The following is a 12,047-nucleotide window of genomic DNA, read 5'->3' as shown; positions in this document are numbered from 1 at the left end:
CATTTTAGCTACTGAGGTATCAAACAAAACAAAACAAAACAAAACATTCCAGCAGTGGAATGACTCTATGGGAAGAGCATAAGCTTAGGTGTCAAATCTAGGTGACCTAGGTTTGATTTCTCCTGAATTTTTGACTTCTGGAAAGTAACTTAATAGTCATTTGTAAAACTAAAATAATACCCACTTGCTTGTCTGAGGGGGATACTAGATAAAATAAAGTAGTGTATATATTCCTGCTGGAGAGGCTATGGAACGTCCTTGTCTAGCCTAGCTCCATTCTAGCTGCACCTAATTGTGTCACAATGACTTAATCTCAACTGTCCTGAAAAATTTCCCCATTCTTAGGCTTTGTTGTACCTTTCACTCCACACCCGTTGGGTAACACTTACCCAACGTCTGCATCAAATTTGGGTTTACACCTTCTCTTCAATTTGGGGTAGACCATCTTGCAGCTAGAGAGGGGTTGCCCCAAGTAGTCTTACCCATCCTCCTTTCTCTGCACCATTCCAGTTTACTCCCAAATCTTCTTTTCTTAGGACCTGAAACATGCCTTGTGTCTGGAGCAGAGATTAATGATTGCTAAGGTACAAGTATACAAGTATCAATGACAAAGAATATATTTATTCAAAGCTAAGAATATATTTATTTGTATTGATGCCATTAGAAAGCATTCAAATAGGACTTTTAGTAGATTAAAATGAATTATCTTTTTAGTGTATTTTTTTTCACACCAAGAAGCAAAGCTTACCTTATGCTTTCACTGATTAAGCTATCAAATCAAGGTGGAAGGGAATATCTAATGGACTTTAACAACTGAGGCATGGTGCATTATTGTTTCTAACTGTATTTGATTAACTAAATTTAACTTGTGGTTTGCATATCTACAAATAAATGTACTTTATTATTCCAAGATATTATTATGCTTCCATTTCTTTGAATTGTACTCCAATATCATAGTATATAATAAGAATATCACGAAGTTGGGCTAGTGGCATTGAAAGATAAGTTATAGCGTAGTTAAATATTGGCAAGAGCTAGAGGATTCAGGGGAAACAGGAAGCTTGAAGAAAACTTCCTGGAGGTGTTTTTTTTTTTTTTTCTTTAAATAGAAGAAGACAAATTAGTTAATTGAAAATGCAATCTCAGGAAAAAGAAAGAAGATTTTGAATCTAGATCTTCTTTTTCTTACCGTCATGTCAGCAAATTCTGATTAGAAAATTCCTCCTGTAGGCCTGATAAATAATTTCTGCTAAAAATTATTGTGAGAGAGCCAAATCAGCTGACATCTGAAAAGTAAATACAAAACTCCCTAAACAATTCCCAGTTTCTTCCCACCCTCCTAACTTTAATTTAGGGAGAAACATCAGCTATGGAAATGAATAATAAAAAAAAAGACATCTAGGGGTAAAAAACATCTTGGGGTACAACATAAAGCTAATGGTGGAGAGAGGATTGCACACGTGGCCCACTCTTCATTCACACTCTTGCCTTTTATTTGTTTATTCACGTATTTAGTGTAAAACCTATCTTTAGAATCTGAGAGAAGTTATCAAGTCTGAACCTGTGTTCCAAAGCAAGGAAGATAATTTGTATCTATTGGATGGTGTACAGATTGGATACAGCCTCAATTCATTCCCTTTTGGGAATAAATGACTGGCATCTCATCTGCTCCAGAAAAGCATCAAAAGTAGTCTGGCTTCTTATGGCTTTGCGTGGTTCCTGGACATGGAGATTAAACCAGGGGCAGACAAAACCTCTTTGGAGACTTGAAGGATAAGGGACAATTTGGTGGTGGCCTGAATTTACAAAAATAAACTCCTGTTTGGTTGTGTAAAGAATGATTTGATAAATTTCCAATGGGAAACAACATATATACATAACACTTACTGAATTTTAATTACAACATCAAGAATTTTAGAAATCAAGGAAGCTTTAGACAATGACATAGTTCTATTGGCTCCTTTTACACATGAGAAACTGACAATTGCTTAGGGAAAGTACAGGGGCAATTTTTGTTTGGGAATAGGAGGTTAGACCAGATTACTTCTGAGATCCCATTCAATAAGTTTTTGAAACTGAGGCCCAAAGAGGTTAAGGAAATTGCCCAAGGTCACAGAGCTGACTGGGAGGGAAAGCCTAGAGTAGAATCCGGGTTTCTGGATTCCTTATCTATTTATGACTCCTTTTGTACTTAAAGTATTTGAAACTCAAAATAATAATGCCTTTGGGTAGTACACTTTGAGGAAACGACATAAACCTGGCAATCAAATGCTTACCTTTGGATTATCTTTTAATTCCCAATGTGATGAGTCACACAGCTAAAACAAAACAAAATAAAACAAAAAAAAAAGGAAAAAAGAAAAAAGAAAACACTGGCATACTAAGATGCTGTATCAGGAGCTAATTAAAAGGGGGAAGAAAACACTCAGATGAACTTTGTAATTTCCTCTGAATCTTTTGACAGACAAATGTAACCTTAAATGCTGACCTGTTTTGGATGCAAATTTTCTAATGACAGTTGGTATTTTTCATGGATAAAGCAAGAGCTCCTCCTACGTTTTTAAAAGAAAGGCTTTAGTTCTAAGATCCTTTAAAATCCATTTAAACTAAGGAGCTGTTCATTGAGACAGTCTTCAGTGGTATTACAGAATTTGATTACAACTGGACACATTATTCATATAGAGTAAGTCTGATACTTTAGGGGAGAAAGTTTGCAGGTAAGAGGTAAGTTTTGAATATTTGTTTCACTTTCTTCACTTTTTCCTAATGGGATCTTGAATCTTTTTGGGGCAAAAATAGTTTGATTTGATACAACAATAATTTGGGGAGTACTGCATTTCTTTCCCACATGAAGCTTATGGGTGCTGGATCATCAGTATGGATAGCACTAGTGCTTTAATTTTATTGTTGTTTTCTTATTAGCCTTATTAGCCTTTATTTTCTATAAAATTCATACCTCATAAAGCAAACCTGTTTTTTTTTTGGTGGTGGTAAGGTAGTTGCATTTTAGAGTTAGGATGTTCTCTGAGATTAATTTCTATGTGATTTTTTTCTATGAGTCAGAATCCTTGACTTTGCAGCAACTTTTATCTCTTAAGCTCACAGACAATCATAGAACTTCTCTAAAATGAATGATTTCATTATCTTTGTATGATGTTTTGAATTAAGTTATAGAATATGCGTGTCCTTTTATGCATAATTTGCTCCTATATTATGATTTCATATACAGTAGAGTTATTCATATAAAATTTCCAATTTTCACAGCTTTTGCTCTGAAATGAACTATCATCTCATACTTCTGATGCTTGTTTTCCTCTATAGTTAACACTTAAATAATGAACATCACTTTTACAAACTGTACCCATTTTGGGTGCTTCCGGATTAGTTTTCTTCTTTAAATATGTAATACGATACATAAAAGCAGGACATGAACACCAAAAATTAATGAGCTCTTTAAAAACAACTTTTTAAAGAGATTGGTTCTCACTCTGTTGCCCAGGCTGGGCTTGAATTCCTGGGCTCAAGCAATCCTCCCTCTTTAGCCTCTCAAGTAGCTGGTACTACAAGCATGCATCAGCTATTTTTTATTGAAATTTTTAAAACTCTGGAATGCTTTAGAGTGGAATTGGAATTCAATCCCAAGTCTGCCTTACTTCAAAATCTGAGCTCTTTCTCCTATTCCACACTGCTTACTAAGGTATTAGACAATAAAATATTTCAACTATTTTTGACTGAAATTTTAATAAATTCTATAATGTTTTAGAGAGTTTGTGACTCAAATAAATTGCACAGATCTATTATTATCATTATTATTACTAAGTGGGTAGAGTACTAAACTAAGGACCAAGAAATCTGATTTTCAATTCTAGATCTTCCTTGCATAGCTGTGTGACCTTGGAATGGACACCCCACCCTCCCTATCTTACTTTCCTCATCTGTAAAATGAACCAGATGTCCTGACTCTACCTAATGTTATGAAAGGCAATAAAATGTTAGAAATAACTATTTAAACGGTAGGATAAGACAAAGGAGAGGCAGAATGCTTATTGGATTGTTTTTATTTTTTGGTGCTGAGATCTCACCTGTAAATGATTAGTTGCTGCTTCCAAGGCATTTTTTTTTTTTTTAATCAAAGAAATGTATCATATGTATTTTGCTACAACTTGGAGAAGTCAGGGTGGGGTGGGTTGCTTGTTCCTTTTGATATATTTTTTCAGTGTCTTCAAGGAATCAATAGGAGGTGGCTTCTGGATATGAGGGAAGCACTAGACAGCTAACAATTGAATTATTATGCCCACTGTGCTACAGACATTTTATATACACTATTCCATTTAATCATTTCCTAAGCCTTATGTAGGCAAGTAATATTGCCTTCATTTCATAGATAAGAAAATTGGGATAGAGATAGCTCAAGTATTGAAACGGGAGAGTTCCCTTATGCCCCTCGCAGGGCATGCCACAAGGGTCAGTTCTTCGGTGTCAGGCTGCTGAAACCCCTATGGGAGCACGCAGACAGACAGGTCCAGAGGTTGTGGGGAGTGCTTTTGGCTTCAACCCCATGGCAGCACCTAGGGGTGAGTGTTTATGATTCCTGAAACCCAGTGGGTGTGTGTTACAGTGTGCTCTTTCAGCTTTGCTGTCTGCCGATGGCTTGTATTAATCAGCTCAATTAGACTCTGCCTTACTGCAAGGACAGAGGGCTTTCTGTATCCTGAGTTCTTGCCCAGTATACCGGAAAAATCAGATCACACATTGGCTTGGAGGATGAATGCAAGGTTTTATTGAGTGGTGGAGGTGGCTCTCAGTGAGATGGATGAGGAGCCAGAAGGAGGATGGAGTGCGGAGGTGATCTTCCCCTGGATACTCCTCTAACCGCCCCTGGTCAAACTCCCCTCAGTGTCCATGTTGGTCTGCTGATGTCTGCTGATGTCTGCTGGTGTGTTCCTCTGCTCTTCTTGATGTCCAACCACTTGTGTCCATGCCCGCTGTGGTCTCAAGTTTTTATGGGCACAGGATGGGGAACATGGTGGGCCAGAGTGGTCATGGAAAATGCAACATTTGGGCGTGAAAACAGGAGTGCCTGTTCCCACTTAGGTCCATGGGCACAGGCCCTAGGGTGGAGCCCTTGCCAGGGACTCTGTCCTTCTCTACCCAGCACTTTCCTGCCCCCCTCCCGTATCACTGTCATGCCAAGATCTATGTGGCTTTTTCCATTACCCCATCCTACTTCTGTGGTCACTCTGAGACAATTCTGAGAAGATAAACTCTTTAGAATTGGGTCTTCCATTGTGCCTGTGGGGTAAAAATTTATTCTGGGGAGACGGATAATATATAGGGTCACATAGAGTAGATTGGTAGGTGCTTCCATGGTGTGATGTGGGAGGCAGTGGTAGGTGAATGCCCATAAATGTTATCTTCATTGGCCTGTCATAGTTACTTTTCCTGAGATTTTTTACCACTAAAGTAATGCTTTTTTATTTGTTTATTTTTCTTTGCCAGTGGGGAGGTTGATGGGAAAGTTTCAATTTCAACTATGCATACTCCTAGAAAGGTTCATATATGAAACCTTTTATTGTCTAATACCTGAGTAGGTATTATGGAATACTAGAAAGGGATCAAATTTTGGAGTGACACAGACCTAGGATTGAATTTCGATCCACCACTTACTAGCTGTTTAATTTGCACATGATACTTCATCTTTCAGAGCTTCACTTTCTTCTTGAGCAAAACAAAGATAATAATGCATATGCATTGACCCTTAGCATAATAAACATAATGCATCAATCATCTGCTGTAGATAGCTGTAGGAGAATGGGAAGAGCACTAGAATGGAAGTCTAGAGACTTGGTGTCCTATGACACCAAATATGAAGCTATATTTGTTTCATTCATTCAAGTAAATACTTATTGAGCTTCTACAATGTGTCATGCACTGTGCTAGGCACCGGGGATACATCAATGAACAATCAGAAGTCCCTGTCTTCTTATATCTTAAATTCCAGTTTCATGCTAACCTAACTATATCCATTTCCTGATCATGTAGAAAGGAATTATTATTCTCCATATTTTAGAGATGGGAAACTAAAGGTTAAATGATACAATGATGAGCAAAATAAATATCCCTGACCTCATGATTGCAGTCCAATGAAACGTAAATTAATCAGATAATCTCACAAATTAATATAAGATTTAAACCATGATAAGTCTCTAAAAGAAAGGTAGTCAATTCTCTGAAAACACGTAACAGGGACTTCATCTTTGAGCAGTTGACGTCTTAGCTGAGAACTGCAGAATGAATCAGTGCTAACCAGATCATCCTTCTCCATGTCCTTACTCAGATTCTTCTGGAATTCCCTTGGCTCTTTTACATCCTCTTTAGTGGTTATTGCAAACCTTTTCCTCTCTTTCTAAGTCTCCAACTCAGTTATTATGCATTTATTCTCAGGAGATGGGCTTGCCTGCTATTTCACACAGAAAATAAAAGCCATCAGATCTGCTTGAACCACTTATCCACGCACTTTCCTGTTTTTTACACACACATTGAGTTGTATCTTCACCCATGCTTTGTCCTGTCTGAGAGGAAAAACTAGCCCTCTATCTGTCCAAGTTCAATTTGTCTGTGATTTAGAGCACATGCTGTCCTCTTGCTTTCTCAGGGCCCCTTTTCATAATTATCCTCTTTCTTCTCTGTGTTTTTAACCTTTTCCTCCCATTGAGTTCTTTTCATGACAAAAATAAAAATAAAAAGTAAATAAAAGAGACATCTTTTCTTGACCATTCCCTGTATAACCAAGTTGTGTACAACCTGTATAACAAGGCTTCAATAAAAGTGGTCCACACATATAACTGCCTTTACTAAGGTGGCTTATGCCTGTAATCCCAGCACTTTGGGAGGTCGAAGCGGGCATGGATCACAAGGTCAGGAGATGGAGACAATCCTGGCTAACTCGGTGAAACCCTGTCTCTACTAAAAATACAAAAAATTAGCCAGGCGTGGTGGTGGGTGCCTGTAGTCCCAGCTACTCGGGAGGCTGAGGCAGGAGAATGGCCTGAACCTGAGAGGCGGAGCTTGCAGTGAGCCAAGATCACGCCACTGCACTCCAGCCCAGGCGACAGAGCGAGACTCCATCTCAAAAAAAAAAAAAAAAAAAAGACTAATTACTTCTTATTTCCAAACGCAACAGACACATTTCAATTCTTGTCCTACTTTCTCAAGTCCCCGAATTTTTTGACATGTGAGGCACTTTGCTTTTTAATACTCTCTCTTTGAAATCTTCTGCTTCATTAGTTTCTGTGATACCACTTTCTCCTTTCCTTCTTCCTTCTTTTCTGGTCACTCTGTAGTCTCATTTGTGAACTACTCTATTGCAAATGCTACCTGCAAATTCAGTGGTCCAAATATCTCTACAATCTCTCCAGTTTTATTCTCTGTTTTCAACTGATCACTAAAGCCTGTCCATTTTACCTCTTTAATACACGTTATGTGTTCCATCTTTTTTAGAGCATTATTATTTTCGTAGTATGGGTCTTCATTATCTCTATCCTGAACTATTTAAAAGTCTCCTAACTTGTTGTTTCTGTCTCCTTTCTTGTCCCCCTCAGATCTGTTCTTTCAAGGGTGGCAAAAGCTGTATTCCTGCAGTTTACATGTGTTAAACTGAGCTGTCTATTGGATATATCCCTCAGGTTCAGAAATCCTTCAGTACTATCTGATAGCCCTCAGGATTAAGTCCAAAGTCTTTTAATGTGGCTCAAAAGGCATGCCTATGTACATCTTATACTGCAGCCAAAAACAAACTATTTGTAGATCCCTGAATTCATTAAACTTCATCAACTCCCTGCATTTATTTAATTACCTGACCACCATTCCCAAGACCAGATTGAGTACCTGTCCTCTGTGCTTCTAAATGCTTGCCTCTTTCCTGGAACTTACTACATTTTATTATAAGTGACATTAGTAAGAATCTAGTCCACAAATGGATATGCAAGAAATTTCACATTTTAAAATGTTCTTATAAGCTCTCCTGTATTCAACATTCTGCCAGGAAAGTAAGACACACAATTTTAGTCAATACTCAAGCCTCCTGCTGAGTTATGCAAATATTTTGAGGCCTTAGGCTACACCAAAACACAGATACTCCTCAACTTATGATGAGGTTATAATAAACCCATTGTAAGTTGAAAATATAAATTGAAAATGCATTTAATACACCTAACCTACCAACGTCATAGTTTAGCCTAGCCTCCCATAAACGTGCTCAGAACCGTTACATTAGCCTACAGTTTGGCAAAATCATCTAACGGAAAGCCTATTTTACAATAAAGTGTCGACTATCTCATGTAACTGCATATCACTAGCCTGGGAAACAATAAAAATTCAACGTATATCAAAATTGTGATGGTTTTGCACCATCGTAAAGTCAAAAAATTGTAAATTGAACCATTGTAAGTTGGAGACCATCCGTACTGGGGAGGCTCTTTTAGCTATTGATCATTAATCTTCTGTCAACTCCCTGATGCACTCTCTGATACCCCATTTTGTCTCCACCTGGAATGGTCCTTTCATGTTTGCTGCTGCTGCTCCTATGCTATGCTTGGGGGCTTGGGGAACTGGATCACTGCTGAGTTTGGGTCCCCTGTATTTCAGGCTCGGCATACTCATTGAAACTTTTCTGAGCTTTTGCCCCTGTTTTAGGCTGCTGCCATCAAATGTTGAGCTGTTCCCTATTTTCCTTGCCACCACCAACTCCTATCAGGCTCCTGACTTCTTTTTGTCTAAAGTCTGTGTCCCTTTTCCATCTCTCAGGGCTCTAAAAGGAATTTCATCTGTTGTCTTGAGATCCTCACTGATATTAGAGAGAATAATCTCTCCCATGAGTCTGGGTTTTGGGAAAATTAAAGCCAGGAAGGCAAGTGTAGACAAGTGGCAACAGTGGAGGAGGAATTTCCATGGGTAAGAAACAATAAAATGGCCCATTTATCTTCTAGAAATGGGATGAAAAAGAGAAAAAACAGGGCAAAACACAAATGATCGTCTCAAAATAACGTAGCCACATACTTGTCTGGTTAGAAGACTGTCCTCTTCACTAAATGGTGAGTGCCTTTTAAAATATTGCAGAATTTTATTCACTTATATTTTAGTAGAGAGTACAGAGGAGACTCGCAATCCAATCAGGGGGAGAGAATAGAGAAAGCTTATAGAATGAAGTAGTACCTGAGCTAAATCTAAATGACTAGACTAGGTAAAGCAGTATTGATATCAGTGGGAAAAGGCTTAGAGATAAAATAAGACCCGACTTTTCAAGACCTATAAGTAGAAGATGAGTCTAAAAGTGGAAAAGTATTGCTTGCCATGCTAAACATTTTGTATGTTGTTTTATAAGACAACACAATATAGAGGTTAAAGGCACAAACTCTGAAATGGCATTGCCGGGCTTTGAATTTTGGCTCCATCACTTGATAGCTATGAGACCCCAAGGGAATCATGTAGCTTCTCTGTGTTACAGTTTCTATATTAGTAAAATGTGATAACATCAGTACCTACTTCATAATACCATAGTAAGGACTAAGTGAATTAATACAGTGAAGTGCTTAGAAAAACACTGTCACACCAGAAGCACATTGAATTGTGAGTTATTATAAATTGTTCTGCAGAGCAGTGGGAAACCAATGAAAATTTTGAACATATTTGAGTTTTTAGAAGGTCGTGCTAGCTACAGTGTGAGAATGACCAGAACCCGACTTATTGTAAGATGGAAAATGCATGGGGAGGTTATTGCTGTTGATTAGTCAAGAGATGGTAATGGCTAGAATCTGTCGTGGCAGTGAAGAAGGAGTGATACAGATGGACTGCAAAGATACTTAGAGAATTGAATCTTTAGGATATTGTGTATGTGCATGAAATGGTGGTTGAGGATAAATGAGAGAAAGGAATCTAAGATGACTTCTAGGTTTCTGGCTTGGGAAGTCATCCTAGCATTTGATAAAGGAAATAAAGAAAAGGAAGATGATCAGCTGTGTTGGCTGAGCATGGTGGCTCACACCTGTAATCCCAGCACTTTGGGAGGTGCTGGCAGATCACCTGAGGTCAGGAGTTTGAGACTAGCATGGCCAACATGGTGAAACTCTGTGTCTACTAAAAATACAAAAACTAGCCAGGCATGGTGACAGGTGTCTGCAATCCCAACGACTCCGGAGGTTGAAGCAGGAGAATCGCTTGAACCCGGGAGATGGATGTTGCAGTGAGCCAAGATTGTGCCACTGCACTCCAGCCTCGGTGACAGAATGAGACCCTTCTCAAAAAAAAAAAAAAAAAAAAAAAAGTTGTGTTAATGTTTTGGGTATTTGTAATCTTCATGGATTTCATGTTCTCTGAAGCAGAGGTAACTGAATGATATCATTCATCAGTAATTTGAAATCATGTATTGAAGGATTTTCTAGATACTTTAAGATAATCTGACTAAGGAGAAATTTAATACTGTTCCAAGGAAGATATACTTTCTTCTCCAAGCTTTTCTTTGATAAGTTTGTTAATTATATAGTTTAAAAATATTGTTGAGAAAAATCCTTTGGTGACTGATGAGTGATATTTGAGAAATGGACAGGACTTGACTATGGATTGACTATGGTGGTGTGTAGATGTCTAGGGTAACTCTCTGGCTTCTACTGTTGAATGGATACTGCAAGAACACTTGTTTTCAATTGGGAGATCATGATTCTGGCATTTGACATTTTGCATTTGATGTATGCTTGAGACTTCCATGTGAAGATATTTAGAAAGCAATTAGATATACATCCCTGGAGCTCAGAAGAATAGTTCACATGGGAGATTGTCTCAGTCTGTTTTGTGTTGCTATAAAGGAAAACCTAAGGCTGGGTAGTTTATAGATAAAAGAGTTTATTTGGTTCATGTTTCCGCAGGCTGTACAAGAAGCATGGTTCTGGCGTCAGATTCTGGTAAGGACCTCAAGAAGCTTTCAATCATGGTGGAAGGCAAAGTGGGAGCAGGTGTGTCACATGCAAGAGAGGGAAGAAGAGAGAGTGGGGAGGAACATGCCAGGCTCTTTTTAACAATCAGATCTACATGAACTAATAATAGAGCAAGAACTGACTCATTACCAAGGGAACAGCACCAAGCCATTCATGAGGGTCTGCCTTTATGACCCAAAGACCTCTCACTAGGCCCCACTTTCAACACTGGGGATCAGATTTCAACATGAGATTAGGAGGAGACAATATCCAAAGTATATCAGAGATATATTTTGGAAGTCATTGGTATATAGATGATAATGGAAGCTGTGGGGGCAGAAAAAATTACCTAGGGAGAATATAGAATCAAAAGAGGTGAAGGCCTTGGGCCAAACCTCAAAGAACTCTGACATTTACTATTAGGATAAGTAATGGATAAGCCTGAAAATGAAATGAAAAAGTGACCAGAGAGGTAGAAAGAAAACTGGGAAATGGGTGTCAGAAAAGCCAAGGGAAAAGTGTTTCAAGAAGGATGATGATAAACAGGTGAATGCTGCTGAAACATAAATAAAATTGGGATTAAAATATTAATTAGATTCAGTAACATGGAGGTCATTAGTTATTCTAGTGGGACCTGTTTCAGTAGAGCTATGGATTGGTGGTGAGGTGAAGGAAGAATCCAGAAGGAAATGGAGTGATGAAGAGTGAGAGGGGAAGTTTCTGGAAATTTGGCTGTGAAGAAGATGGGAGTATTGGGGCAGTAGCTACAGACAAATATGTAGGCAAGGTAATTTGTTTTTATATTTACGGTCGGGAGAAACGAACAGGTTTAAAAGCGAATGAGATGCATTTAGCTGAGATGTATGTATCCATACATACATCTTATGTATGTGGAAGATATATGAGAGATGAAAAAAATGACTGTAACATTTTTGAAAGTGTGAGCAGGGTTAGAATTCAAAACAGATATGAGGAGCAGGAGGGAAAGAAGAGATAATGTGGAAAGATTCTTGTATCATATCAGAAAGATGAGGGAATTTCTGTCTGATGGTTTCAATTTTGTTTTCCAAAGTATGAGGC

General features: G+C 38.2%; 1 protein-coding gene across 1 annotated transcript in view; it reads left to right on the top strand.

Moving 5' to 3' along the window:
- The first annotated feature begins 2,640 nt into the window (after positions 1-2,640).
- Positions 2,641-12,047, top strand: part of IL13RA2 (interleukin 13 receptor, alpha 2) — a 38,155-nt gene continuing 28,748 nt past the window's right edge. The window contains exon 1 of the mRNA XM_011984395.1: positions 2,641-2,683. The gene's annotated coding sequence lies outside the window, so the exon portion shown is untranslated. The remainder of the gene's footprint in view (positions 2,684-12,047) is intronic.

The sequence above is a fragment of the Mandrillus leucophaeus genome, unplaced genomic scaffold (assembly GCF_000951045.1).
Source record: "Mandrillus leucophaeus isolate KB7577 unplaced genomic scaffold, Mleu.le_1.0 Scaffold1063, whole genome shotgun sequence".
NCBI lineage: Eukaryota > Metazoa > Chordata > Mammalia > Primates > Cercopithecidae > Mandrillus > Mandrillus leucophaeus.
The sequence above is the reverse complement of the archived record's forward strand: the minus strand, read 5'-3'. Positions and strand labels throughout refer to the sequence as shown.